This window comes from Cnephaeus nilssonii, assembly GCF_951640355.1.
Source record: "Cnephaeus nilssonii genome assembly, chromosome: 10".
Classification (NCBI taxonomy): domain Eukaryota; kingdom Metazoa; phylum Chordata; class Mammalia; order Chiroptera; family Vespertilionidae; genus Cnephaeus; species Cnephaeus nilssonii.
In genome coordinates, this window is record NC_137081.1 from 30725333 (window position 1) to 30737971 (window position 12639).

Sequence of the window (12639 nt, forward strand, 5' to 3'; positions counted from 1 at the left end):
ATTGCAGCAACTCTGAATCAGCCTTCCCAACACCAGCCTCCCTGGCACCTGTAGCATAATCCACCACACTGCATGCAGCACACATGGTTTTTAAATCAACGTTTATGGGTTATGGGTGAGTATGCTTCTTGAGGTCATGTGGAATTCATCCTCTAACAGCGTCAGCAAATGGTTGGTGCTCAATAAATGCTGATTCCATGAATGATGGCTTAGAGCTGTTGGAGGAATGTCAGGATAAGCCAGAGAGGTCCCAGGAACTCTGGTGGGTATTCCAGACAGTGTGGTATCACAGATACTCCAGAGAACAGGGCATCTGCTCTAGGTCCTCCAGTCTAACCCCAGCCCATGGCCACCTTGCCTGAGCGGGAGCAGGCTTCCCAGCAAAGGACTGTCTTTCCTGAATCCTCACTGTTTCCCACCTGGGCCTCAGCCTCTGTTCCTGTCCAGTCCTCCAGCTTCCCTACTGTGCAGAGGATTGAAAGAAGGTGAGGTTGAATGTAGCTGAGGATCTGGACCTCAGCCTTGTAAATTCAGAAACCTGATTTTTAAAAGATCATTTATACCTCACACCCATTAAGATGGCTATTATTAAAAAAAAAAAAAAAAAAAAAAAGCAAGCCCTGACTGGTTTGGCTCAGTGAATAGACCGTCGGCCTGCGGACTGAGAGGTCCCGGGTTCGATTCTGATCAAGGGCATGTACCTTGGTTGCAGGCACATCCCCTGTGGGAGGTGTGTGGGAGGCAGCTGATCAATGTTTCTCATCCATGTTTCTGACTCTATGTCCCTCTCCCTTCCTCTATGTAAAAAATCAATAAAAAATATATTTTAAAAACAATAAAACAACAAGCCATAGCCAGTTTGGCTCAGTGGATAGAGTGTCAAGGGCACATATCTCGGTTGCAGGCTCCATCCCCAGCCCCAGTGGAGGTGCCTGCAGGAGACAACCAATCTATGTGTCTCTCCCATCCATGTTTCTCTCTCTGTCTCTCCCCCTCCCTCCCACTCTCTTTAAAAATCAATAGAAAAATGTGTTTGGGTGAGGATTAACAAAAGAAACAAAAGAACAGGTGTTGGTGGGGATGTGGAGAAATCAGAACCCAATACTGTGCTAGTAGAAATATAGAACAGTGCAGCTGCTTTGGAAAAGAGTCTGGCAGCTCCTTAAATGGTTAAACAGAGTTACCAGATAATCCCGCAAATCAACTCCTATGTATATACCCAAGAAAAATGAAATCATATGTCCATATAAAAATGTGTACATGCCCTAGCTGGTTAGGTTCACTGGATAGAGCATTGGCCTGCGGACTAAAGTGTCCCGGGTTCAATTCCAGTCAAGGGCACATGCCCGGATTGCAGGCTCGATCCCCAGTAGGAGACAAGCAGCAGGCAGCCTATCAATGATTCTCTGTCATCATTGATGTTTCTCTCTTTCTCTCCCTTTCTCTCTGAAATCAATTTAAAAATATATATATAAATATATAATTGACCGGGAATTGAACCATGACCGCCTGGTTCATAGGTTGATGCTCAACCACTGAGCCATGCTGGTCAGGCTGAATTGTACACTTTAGTGGATGAAAAGGGGTTCTGTGGAAAGTAACCTCACAGGATGGTCTGATCATAAACTCCTATCTGGGCAGCTCATGGTGAGCAGTCACAGCCCAAATCTATAACTTTGTTTTTTAAATATATTTTTTATTGATTTTTTTAGAGAGAGGGAAGGGAGAGGGAGAGAGAGATAGAAACATCAATGATGAGAGAAAATCATTGATCAACTGCTTCCTGCATGCTCCCTACTGGGGATCCAGCCTGCAACCCGGGCATGTGCTCTGACCAGGAATTGAACCAGGGACCTCAGGGTGGATGAGCCACACTGGCCAGGGCAGGCCCACAACCTTTTAGTAAAAGGTTTATCTTGGCCTTAAACAAGCCCTGTCCATTGTTTCTGTGCATCTAGGTTAACATACTTTTGAAATAACCACGCTCAAGAGCATGTAATTATTACATAATCATCCTATAATCAAATCCCTGCCTTGCTTTCCCACCTCCATGTAATCTCCCTGCTTTTCCCCTCCTTAATTTCAAGTGCATACAAAAAGCTGCTAAACTGTTATTTTCTGGAGCCTTTGAGATCTTGCTCCCCAGTATGTCATCCTTTTTGTATTTGAGTGGCTCAAATACACTCATAAAACTTCTCCACAGGTTCAGATATTTTTTACGTTGATACTTTATTTTTTTAAAATATATTTTATTGGTTTTTGACAAAGAGGAAGGGAGAGGGATAGAGAGCCAGAAACATCAATGAGAGAGAAACATTGATCAGCTGCCTCCTGCACGCCCCCTACTTGGGATGTTCCTGCAACCAAGGTACATGCCCTTGACCAGAATCGAACCTGGGACCTTTCAGTTCGCAGGCCGATGCTCTATCCACTGAGCCAAACCGGTTAGGGCTTCACATTGATACTTTAAAAGGGTGACTAAAAAAAAATAAAAAATAGCCCTAGCCAGTTTGGCTCTGTGGATAGAGCTTAGGTCTGCAGACGAAAGCATTCTGGTTTTGATTCTGATCAAGGGCAAGTACCTTGGTTGCAGGCTCCTCCCCAGCCCAGACCCTGGTTGGGGGTTGTGCAGGAGGCAACCAATCGATGTGTTTCTCTCACACTGATGTTTCTCTCTGTCTTTCCCTCTCTCTTCCACTCTCTCTAAAAAAATCAATGGAAAAATATCCTCAGGTAAGGATTAAAAAAAAAAGGTGACTATTATGACATATGAATGATATCACAATAACAAATTCTATATAAATATATATGAAGTTTAAGGAGAAATACATGAACCATGACCATTATTTGGAGACCTACAATGGAAGCTGAATCAGAGGTAGTTTGGCAAACATGGAAGGCCAATTGACTGACTACCTTCACAACATATCCAGAATCCCAACCCTCCTCAGCATCGCCACACTGCCAAGACAGTGAGGTCTGTTCCCAACTTCCCCCCTCTGCTTTCCAGCCTCATGGCTTTCTTTGACATCTCCGGAATCACCCAGGTACACTCACTTCCAATCCAGGTCTCATTTCTCTCATCTGAGGACAAGAGTGTGGCCATTTGATTCCTGTTGCCTCCCATGAGATCAGCAGCAGCTCCAGAGCTCCCCATGGGGAGGTGGGCCTCGCCTGCTGCCTGGGAGAGTGGGAGCTCAGCAGATGTTTCTGGAGTGACCTGGAGTCAGACAGAGACTTATCGAGGAGATGTCATTTAGGTTGAGACCATAAGGGGAGGGGAGAGTGTCCTGGGCAGGCACAGCAGCTTGTACAAAGGCCCTGGAGAGAGGGCAGGTGCCCTGTTGAGGACTCAAGGGAGACAGAGGGACTTGAAGACTCTGGATCCATGTCAAGGAAGAAGATCCACAGCAGAGGGAGCTAGAGACCCAGATAGAGGTTTGAAAGACATACATGAGACACCTTTCAATGCAGCTGCTCAAAACTGTTTACATATTCAAGGGGATTCACTGGCTCCCAGTACTGCAAAGTGCTGGGCACCCTGACTCAGCACATCAGGGCTGGCTTGATCCAGCAGCTCAAAGATATCATCCTGGACTCTATTTTGTGTCTTTCTTCCCCCACTTCTCCATGTCAGCTTCATGCTCAAACCAGCTTTCATCATTGTGGCAAAATGCCTCTTGTTGCGGTTCAAGCAATAAACCTCATGTCTATATATCTTAGAGTCAGGAGGGAGCTAGAAATATCCTTCCCAGCTACCCAGCTAAAAAGAAAGTCTACTCCACTGCCCTTGGGTTATAGGCTGACCCAGAAGCCAGGTAATGGGACTGTGCTCCCTCCAGGCCTGAGCCACCACCCCGCCCCAGGCTCAACTGGGTCCGTATTTGGGACAGTGGGTATCCAAGAATAATCAGGGGAGTGGCTAGACAACAGAGAAGGGTCATGTGAGACAACCACAGTAGCCAAAATGCTCAAATTCTTTTTTTTCTAATAAATCTTTATTGTTCAGATAATTACAGTTGTTTCTCTTTTTTCGCCCCATAGCTCCCCTCCTCCTGGTTCCCATCCCACCCTCTGCCCTTACCCCCCTGCCACTGTCCTCATCCATAGGTGTACGATTTTTGTCCAGTCTCTTCCCACACTCCTTACACCCTTTTCTCCCCAAGGATTTTTGTCCAGTCTCTTCCCACACCCCCTACACCCTTTTCTCCCCAAGTCCACTCCCTTTCTATGCCCCTGATCCTATTATATTCACCAGTTTATTCTGTTCATCAGACTTTTTATTCACTCGATTTTTAGATTCACTTGTTGATAGATATGTATTTGCTGTCACTTTGTTGTTCATAAATTTTTGTCTTTACCTTTTTCTTCTTCTCCCTCTTTTTAAAGAATACCCTTCAGCATTTCATATAATACTGGTTTGGTGGTGATGAACTCCTTTAGCTTTTTTTGTCTGTGAAGCTCTTTATCTGACCTTCAATTCTGAATGATAGCTTTGCTGGGTAGAGTAATCTTGGTTGTAGGTTCTTGCTATTGATCACTTTGAATATTTCTTGTCACTCCCTTCTGGCCTGCATAGTTTCTGTTGAGAAATCAACTGATAGTTGTATGGGTACTCCCTTGTAGGTAACTGTTTTTATCTTGCTGCTTTTAATATTCTCTCTTTGTTTTTTGCCGTTGGCATTTTAACCCTTTGCACTCGCTTGCTTTTTTTCTCGATTCCTTTATTCTAATGCTAACCGTGTCGAGTCACACTCGACATCCGAGTGCAAAATGTTAATCATGATGTGTATTGGTGTGGTCCTCTCTGGATTCCTTTTGTTTGCGGTTCGTTGCGCTTCCTGGACTTGTAAGTCTATTTCTTTCACCAGGTAGGGAAAGTTTTCTGTCATTATTTCTTCAAATAGGTTTTCAGTATCTTGCTCTCTCTCTTCTTCTGGCACCCCCATAATTCTGATGTTGGTTTGCTTGAAGTTGTCCCAGAGGCTCCTTACACTATCTTCATATTTTTGGATTTTTTTTGCTTTTCCGGTTGGGTGTTTTTTGCTTCTTTGTATTTCATATCTTTTTAAAAAATATATTTTATTGATTTTTTAGAGAGAGGAAAGGAGAAGGATAGAGAGTTAGAAACATCGATGAGAGAGAAATATCAATTAGCTGCCTCCTGCACATCCCCCACTGGGGAAGTGCCCACAACCAAAGTACATGCCCTTGACCAGAATCAAACCCAGGACCCCTCAGTCTGCAGGCTGACACTCTATCCACTGAGCCAAACCAGTCAGGCTGTATTTCATATCTTTGACTTGATTCTTGCAATCCTCTAGTCTACTCTTGGATCTCTGTATATTATTTTTTATTTCAGTCAGTGTATGCTTAATTTCTAGTTGGTTGTTTTTCATATCCTCGAGGGTCAGGCTAAATTTATCGGCCTTTTCTAGAAAATTCTTTAAAAACCTTATAACCTTGGTTTTGAACTCTATATCCAGTAGTTTGCTTTCCTCCATTTCTTTCATTTGTGACCTGTTTCTTTGTCTCCGCATTTTGGCTGCTTCCCTGAGTTGTTAAGAGTGGCTTTGTGTGCTAGGTGTCCTATAGGGCCCAGTGACTCAGCCTCCCTTATTACCTGAGGTGGACACTCTTGGTGCACCCCTTTTTGGGCTGTGTGCACAGTCTTATTGTAGTTAAGCCTTGATTGTTGTTGGTATCACTGGGAGGAATTGACCTCCAGGCCAATTGGCTGTGAGGATCAGCTATGTCTACAATGGGAGAACTTCTGTGCTAGAGATGCCCTTATGAGGCAAGACTTGCTTCAGTGGGGCTTTGGTGCTCACTTAGTCTGCCCCCTGAGTGTATCCCTTATGGGTCTGAGGAGTTGTAATCTGGATGGTCCTACTCTGACCCCTGGGTACACTGGCTCTTGGATCTCCAAGGAGGTGCTAATTTAGCCTCTGCCTGAGGCCACCCAGCAGGAGGTATAGAGAGATATACAGATTCCTCTTCTTTGTTTTGGTTTTGGAGGTGCCCAGATGAGGCCCAGCTGTGAAGCAATGCAAGCTGCTATGGCGCCTTGGGCCTTCTTTTGGATGTTCTGGGTCTCTCTGACTCAGCTATAGTTTGTTAGGTAAGTTTAGATTTCAAAGGACCAGTCCATTCATATGCAAAAGCCTCTGCGCACAGCTTGGGTTGGGCGGAGTCTCAGGGTGGAGCAAACAGCAATGGCTTCCCATCAGCCTTGCCCTAAGAGGCCCCCGGGTCTCAGTGTCCCTCAGTAATTGCTGCAAGCACCTCTGAGAGAAGTTCTGCCTGCTGCCAGACAGTCCAGTTTCTCCCCGAATGAGTCTGGGTCCCCAGAGTCTCACCCGGAACTAGAGTTCAGAGCAGTCGGGAGCTGGTGTCTCCCTGCGGATTGAAAAAGCCAGCTGCGTACTCAGTTGCCAGCCCTCTTCTCGCGCACACGCCTCCGTACCTCTGCACTTTACTTCCGCAGCTCCTCTGAGTCTCAGTGTGCTTTTCTCTTCCCTTCTAGTTGTCGAACTTCCACATAGCTCCTGTGGTTCTGGATGATGTCGGTTTGTCTTTTAGTTGTAGTTTTGAAGTTGTTGTGCAAGGCAGCAAGTTCAGGTGTTTTCCTATGCTGCCATTTGGTTCCTCCCATAGGGAGGTGTCTCTATACATATTTTCTTATTGATTTCAGAGCAGAAGGAAGAGAGTGAGATAGAAACATCAATAATGAGAATGTTGATCAGCTGCCTCCTGCATGCCTACAAACCGGGCATATGCCCTGACCGGGAATTGAACTGTGACTTCCTAGTTCATAGGTCAATGCTCAACCACTGAGCCTCACCGGCCAGGCTGATAGCTCCATTTTTTATTTTATTTTTTTTTATAGCAAAGGTGGAGATTTATTGAAGAACAAGTACAGACTCCCACATGGGGAGAGGGAAAGAGTCCCATAGAATGGACTCCCACGTGGGGAGGGGGTAAGAGTCCCCCCATTTTTAATTTTTTGAGGTATCCTTATACTGTTTTCCACAGCAGCTGCACCATTTTACGTTGCCACCAACAGGGTTCCATTTCTCCACATCCTCTCCAACACTTATTTTCTGTTTGTTGTTGCTGTTGTTTTAGTTGCCATCCTTATGAAGGTGAGGTGGTATCTCATCATAGCTTTGATTTGCATTTCCCCCCAATGATCATTGGCGTTGAACATCTTTTCATGTGCTTATTGGCCATTAGTACAACTTGGTTGGGAAATGTCCATTCAAGTTCTTGGCCTACTTTTTTCAACTATAGTTTACATTCATTATTATTTTGTATTAGTTTCAGGTATACAGCATAGTGGTTAGACAATCACATCCTATATAATAAAAGCCTACTATGCAAATCGACTGAATGATGGATGACTGGTGGAACAAACAGTTGCTATGATGCGCATTGACCACCAGGGAGCACATGCTCAATGCAAGAGCTGCCCCCTGGTGGACAGTGCGCTCCCACAGGGGGAAAGCGCCTCAGCCAGAAGCCGGGCTTACAGCTGGCAAGCACAGCAGTGGTGGCGGGAGCCTCTCCTGCCTCCATGGCACGCTAAGGCGCAGCAAGCAGGCGGGTGGTAAGGAGCGAGAGGTCTCAGACTGCGAGAGGGATGTCCACCGAGGCGTCCCGGACTGCCAGAGGGTGCAGGCCAGGCTGAGGGACCCCCCCGCTAGTGCACGAATTTCATGCACCAGGCCTCTAGTACTTTACAAAAAAAGTGTTCACCTAATATTTCCAGTACCAAACTGGCACCATACATAGTTATTATAATATCATTGACTCTATTTCCTATGCTGTATTTCATAGCCCCATGATAATTTTGTAACTACCAATTTGTACTTCTTAATCTCACATTTTTCTCCCAGTCCTTTATCCCCCACCCCTTCCTCTCTGGTAACCTTCAGTCTGTCCTCTGCATCTATGAATCTGTTTCTTTCCCCATTTTTAATTGGACTGTTTGGGTTTCTGTTGCTGAGTTAGAGGAGTTAGGGTTTTATTACAAATGATTTAGGGAATCATTGGAGAATGTTAAGCAGGGAAGTGATGTGACCTAATTTGGGTTTGTTTTGTTTTATTATTTGGTCACTTGGACTGTTGGGTGGAGAATGTTTTGAAGGAGAAGCGATTATAGATGGAGAGACTAGAGGCAGACTTTAAATGGAAAAATAACAGGACTTAGAAGGTGGATGCAGATTGACAGAAAGGCTTGTTTGGATTCTTTGGAAAACACAGCAGCATGAACAGGACACTAGCGGCATCAGAGACCGCCAGCTGCTCATCCCACCCGTTCCTCCTCCAGGATGTGGAGCTGAGTACATTCCCAGGCTCCCTTGGGACTCGAGTTGTGGTCATTGACCAAGTTCTAGCCAAAAGTAGTGGCCCTTCAAAAGTCCAGGCCCTTAAAGTCTGAACATTGGATCCTACTTGTTCTTTCCTGTCCACTCCCTGGATGAGGAGATTGTTAATGACCCAGAAGAGGATAGAGGCACAAAATGGAGGGGACCTGGGTCCCTACATGATCACATGGACGGCCATCTGACTGGCAACACTGATAGTAGGGAAGGGCACAGAGCTGGTTTGGTACAGTGGATGGAGCATCAGCCTGCAGTCTGAAGAGGCTGGGTTCTATTCCAGTCAAGGGCATATGCCCAGGTTGCAGGCCCAGTAGGGGGCGTGCAGGAGGCAGCCGATCAATGATTCTCTCTCATCATTGATGTTTCTATCCCTCTTTCCCTCTCCCTTCCTCTCTCTGAAATCAATAAAAATATATTTTAAAAAATAGAACCAGAGTTGTTTAATAATTATTCACCTTACTAACAATCAATGTTTTCTTACAGACCCTGGGAAACTAGAGGATGAAACAACGGGTCTCGATGGGCCCATTACTCAGAAAAGAAATACATTTTGAGAACAGATCAAGGACAGGACATGCTTTGATTTGGTCACTGTGTCTGGACCCTGACTCCCTCTGGACGTTTGCCTCAGGAATGCTAACCATTCTCTGGTCCCAGGAATGGGCTGAGCTGTTTGTAACATCAAAGAAGATTAGCCACCTTATTATCGGACTTTGAGCTCCTGAAGCCTGGACTGCAGGCACTACCCTCTCGGTTCCATGTTACACTTGCAGCTTGAAGCTGCATGTAGTTATCGTCTCCCTCATTCGTATATAATCAGCCCACTGATGAGGGGGATCAGAGCATAATTTCCAGGGTGACCGACTGCTCTCCCCATACTGCCAGCAATATTGAATTATTTTTTCATTTTTCTTGCCAGCAATATTGAAATAAACACTCATAAATGATTCAACCCTGTCTCCTGCTTAATTTGGCTTAAGTAGTGACAGGCAACCTCGGAACCATTGTGTCTGGTTTCAACACTGCTCTGAACTGTGTCATGAATGAGAAATACACTTTTACTCTGTTGAGCCACTATGACTGTGGGTCCATCTCTCTGAGGAGCTAGTTAACTTGAGACACTGGTGAAATAATGTTTTTGTATGGTATACATCACTACAGCTGTAAAACTAAGGAAGCAGCTCTTTGTTATTCATATGGAATGATCTCCAAGATAGCTTTAAATGAAAAAAAGCAAAGTACAGGGAAATGTGTATAACCTGTTAGTGTTTTGTGTAAAAAAATAGGTGGGAAAAATAATGTAAACATAATTCCTTGTTCATGCTCAACAGTGGAGGGATAAAAGAAACCAGTATACTGGCTACTTCCATACAGGGGAACAGAGGGCCAGGGGAGGGGTAGGAGACCTATCAATATGCACCTGCTGAATTTTGAATGTGAATGTGTTTCCTAACTTAAAATTTTGGTTTTAATTAGGAAATGAAAAGGAGTATGCCAGAGACGTGGGCATGTTCAGATACTGGTGGGAGCCAGTACAAACAAAAATCCCTAAAGTACAGGGAGATCGAGGATAGAGGAAAGCCCTGAAGAGCCGGGAAGAGCAGGGGATAGAGATGAGCACGGGGCAGGGACCTTCCAAGCACAGGAAGAAGGTACCTTAGGACAGGAAGGGAGGAGGCTGGAGGCGTGCAACCCCAGGTAAGTGTATAAATGCGAACAGGAAGGGAAGGTGAAAGGGTTCTTCTCAAACAGCTTTTATTTAGAAGGTGAAGTTACCGAATGAGAATGAGAGGAGTGGTAGATTTAACTTATAGGGGAGAATAAGGGATCATGTGGACAAGGGAACAGGGAAATGAAGACGTTCAGGGAGCAGTGAGAGCTGGGCCAAGACAGGAGGCATGTATTTAGAATCAGACCCCTCATAGCACCAGTCCCTCCCTTCCCCTCTCCCCCCCATCTTTCTCTTTGCTCAGTGGGGCTGATCCAGCGGAGCTTCTTCATGCTCATTAGTGGTTCCAGGACCTCTGCTGGGAGGCTGTCATCAGATATGATCTGTCTCTCCTTCCTGGGACAGCAGGGTTTCTCTGGCCTTCTCAGAACCTGGCAGGATGAAAGGGGGATCTCACCCCTGGAAATCAACCCTGTGGCTCATGTGAAGCCAAGAGAACTCACCTTGACGGGCAGAATCAAATAAATTCAGCCCTTGAAGTAAGTCACTCAGAAAGACAAATGCCAGATGATTTCTGTCATGTGGAATCTAGAAAATGAAATTAACAAGCAGAACAGAAACAGACTCATAGATACATTTTGACAGTTGCCAGAGGGGAGGGATTTCAGGTGATGGGTGAAAAAGGTGAAGGGATTAAGAAGTTTAAATTTAAAAAATAATAAATAAATAGTATAAATTGGTAGCTACAGAACAGTCAGAGATTGAAAGTATAGCACAGGGTCCTGGTTGGTGTGGCTCAGTTGGTTGGAGTGTCATCCTGTACACTGAAAGGTGGTGGGTTCGATCCCCGGTCTGGGCGTGTGTGGGAGGCAACCAATTGATGTTTCTTTCTCTCTCTCCTTTCCTTTCTCTAAATATTAATTTTTAAAAAATCTTTGAAGTACAGCTTAGGGAATATAGCCATTAATCCTATATAATAAAATGGTAATAGGCAAATCAAATGACAGAACGACTGGTCGGTGTGCTCCCATGGGGGTGGGGGGAAGTGGGGGGCAGGGTACAGAGGGGGGAGCGACTCTCAGCCAGAAGCTGGGCTGACAGCTGGGGAGTGCAGCTGCAGTGGCGGGATGTCCGACTGCTGGCTTAGGCCCTCTCCCCACAACCCACTCCCTAAGCCCGTGGTTGGCAAAATGCAGCTTGTGAGCCACATGCGGCTCTTTGACCACTTGAATGTGGCTCTTCCACAAAATACCACAGCCTGGCCTTGTCTATTTTGAAGAAGTGGCATTAGAAGAAGTTTAAGTTTAAAAAATTTGGCTCCCAAAAGAAATTTCAATCGTTGTACTGTTGGTATTTGGCTCTGTTGACTAATGAGTTTGCCGACCACTGCCCTAAGCCATCAGTCGGACGTCCCCCAAGGGCTCCCGGACTGTGAAAAAGGGCGCAGGCTGGGCTGAGGTACTGCGTCCCCACGCGCCCCCGCCCCCCTCCCAGTGCACAAATGTCGTGTAGAGGGCCTCTAGTATTGTAATAAATATGTATGGTTTCAGATGGATATTAGATTAGGGTGATTGTTGAGTTAGTTATAGAAATGTCTAATCACTGGGTTGCACACCTGAAACTAACATAATGTTGTAATCAACTATAATTGAAAAATAAAAAATTGATTTTAGAGAGAAAGAGAAAAACATCGACATGTTGCTTTACCCATCCATGCATTCACTGCCTGACTCCTGCATGTGCCCGGCCCCTGACCAAACCTGCAACCCTGGTGCATCAGGATGACACTCCAACCAACTGAGCTAACAGGCCAGGGCTAAAAAACTATTTTTTATGAAGCAGTTTTGAGTTTACTGGTGTGTGTTTTTAAATTGAATTTTTAGAAAGGGACAAATGCAGGGATAGAAACATCGATGTGCGAGACACAAATCGATTGGTTGCTTCCTGTATATGCCCTGATCGGGAATCAAACTGGCAACCTTCCAGCACAGACAACGCTCCAAACAGTTAAGCCATACTGGCCAGAAGTTAAAAAAAAATTTTTTTTAATATTATAGACTTTTGTAAAAAAACAACTGTCTTGAGCTTAGATGACTGGCAGATGTTTAGGATTTACTGTTATGTGGGGGAATGGGCGAGAGGGCAATAGAATTCAAAATGGTCCATACATAATACAGTCAAACCTCAGTTCCCGAATATCTCTCATCTTAAACAATACGGTTCTTGACCAAGTTGTTCACAGAAAAAATGTCTCAATTATAGACCAAAACTTCAGTTTTTGACCTGACAACCCTTTCCTGCTGATACCTCAGCATGACAAAATGCATCTGTCAGGCAACAAACAAAGGAGAGAATGCTTTTGTTTAGCACAATTTTAAAACATAGAGATTATCAAGAGTGCTAATGTTGCTAAAGGGTGTGAAAGTGATCACAAAACAACAACCACAGGTAATGGAATAGGTAGAAAAACTGTTGATTGGATAAAGGAAAAGCAGTTAGCTGGTGATAGCATTCCTAAGGCAGTGATATATGAAAAATTCATTTAAGGCTAGTAGGGGTTGGTTCCATAAATTTAAGAAAAGT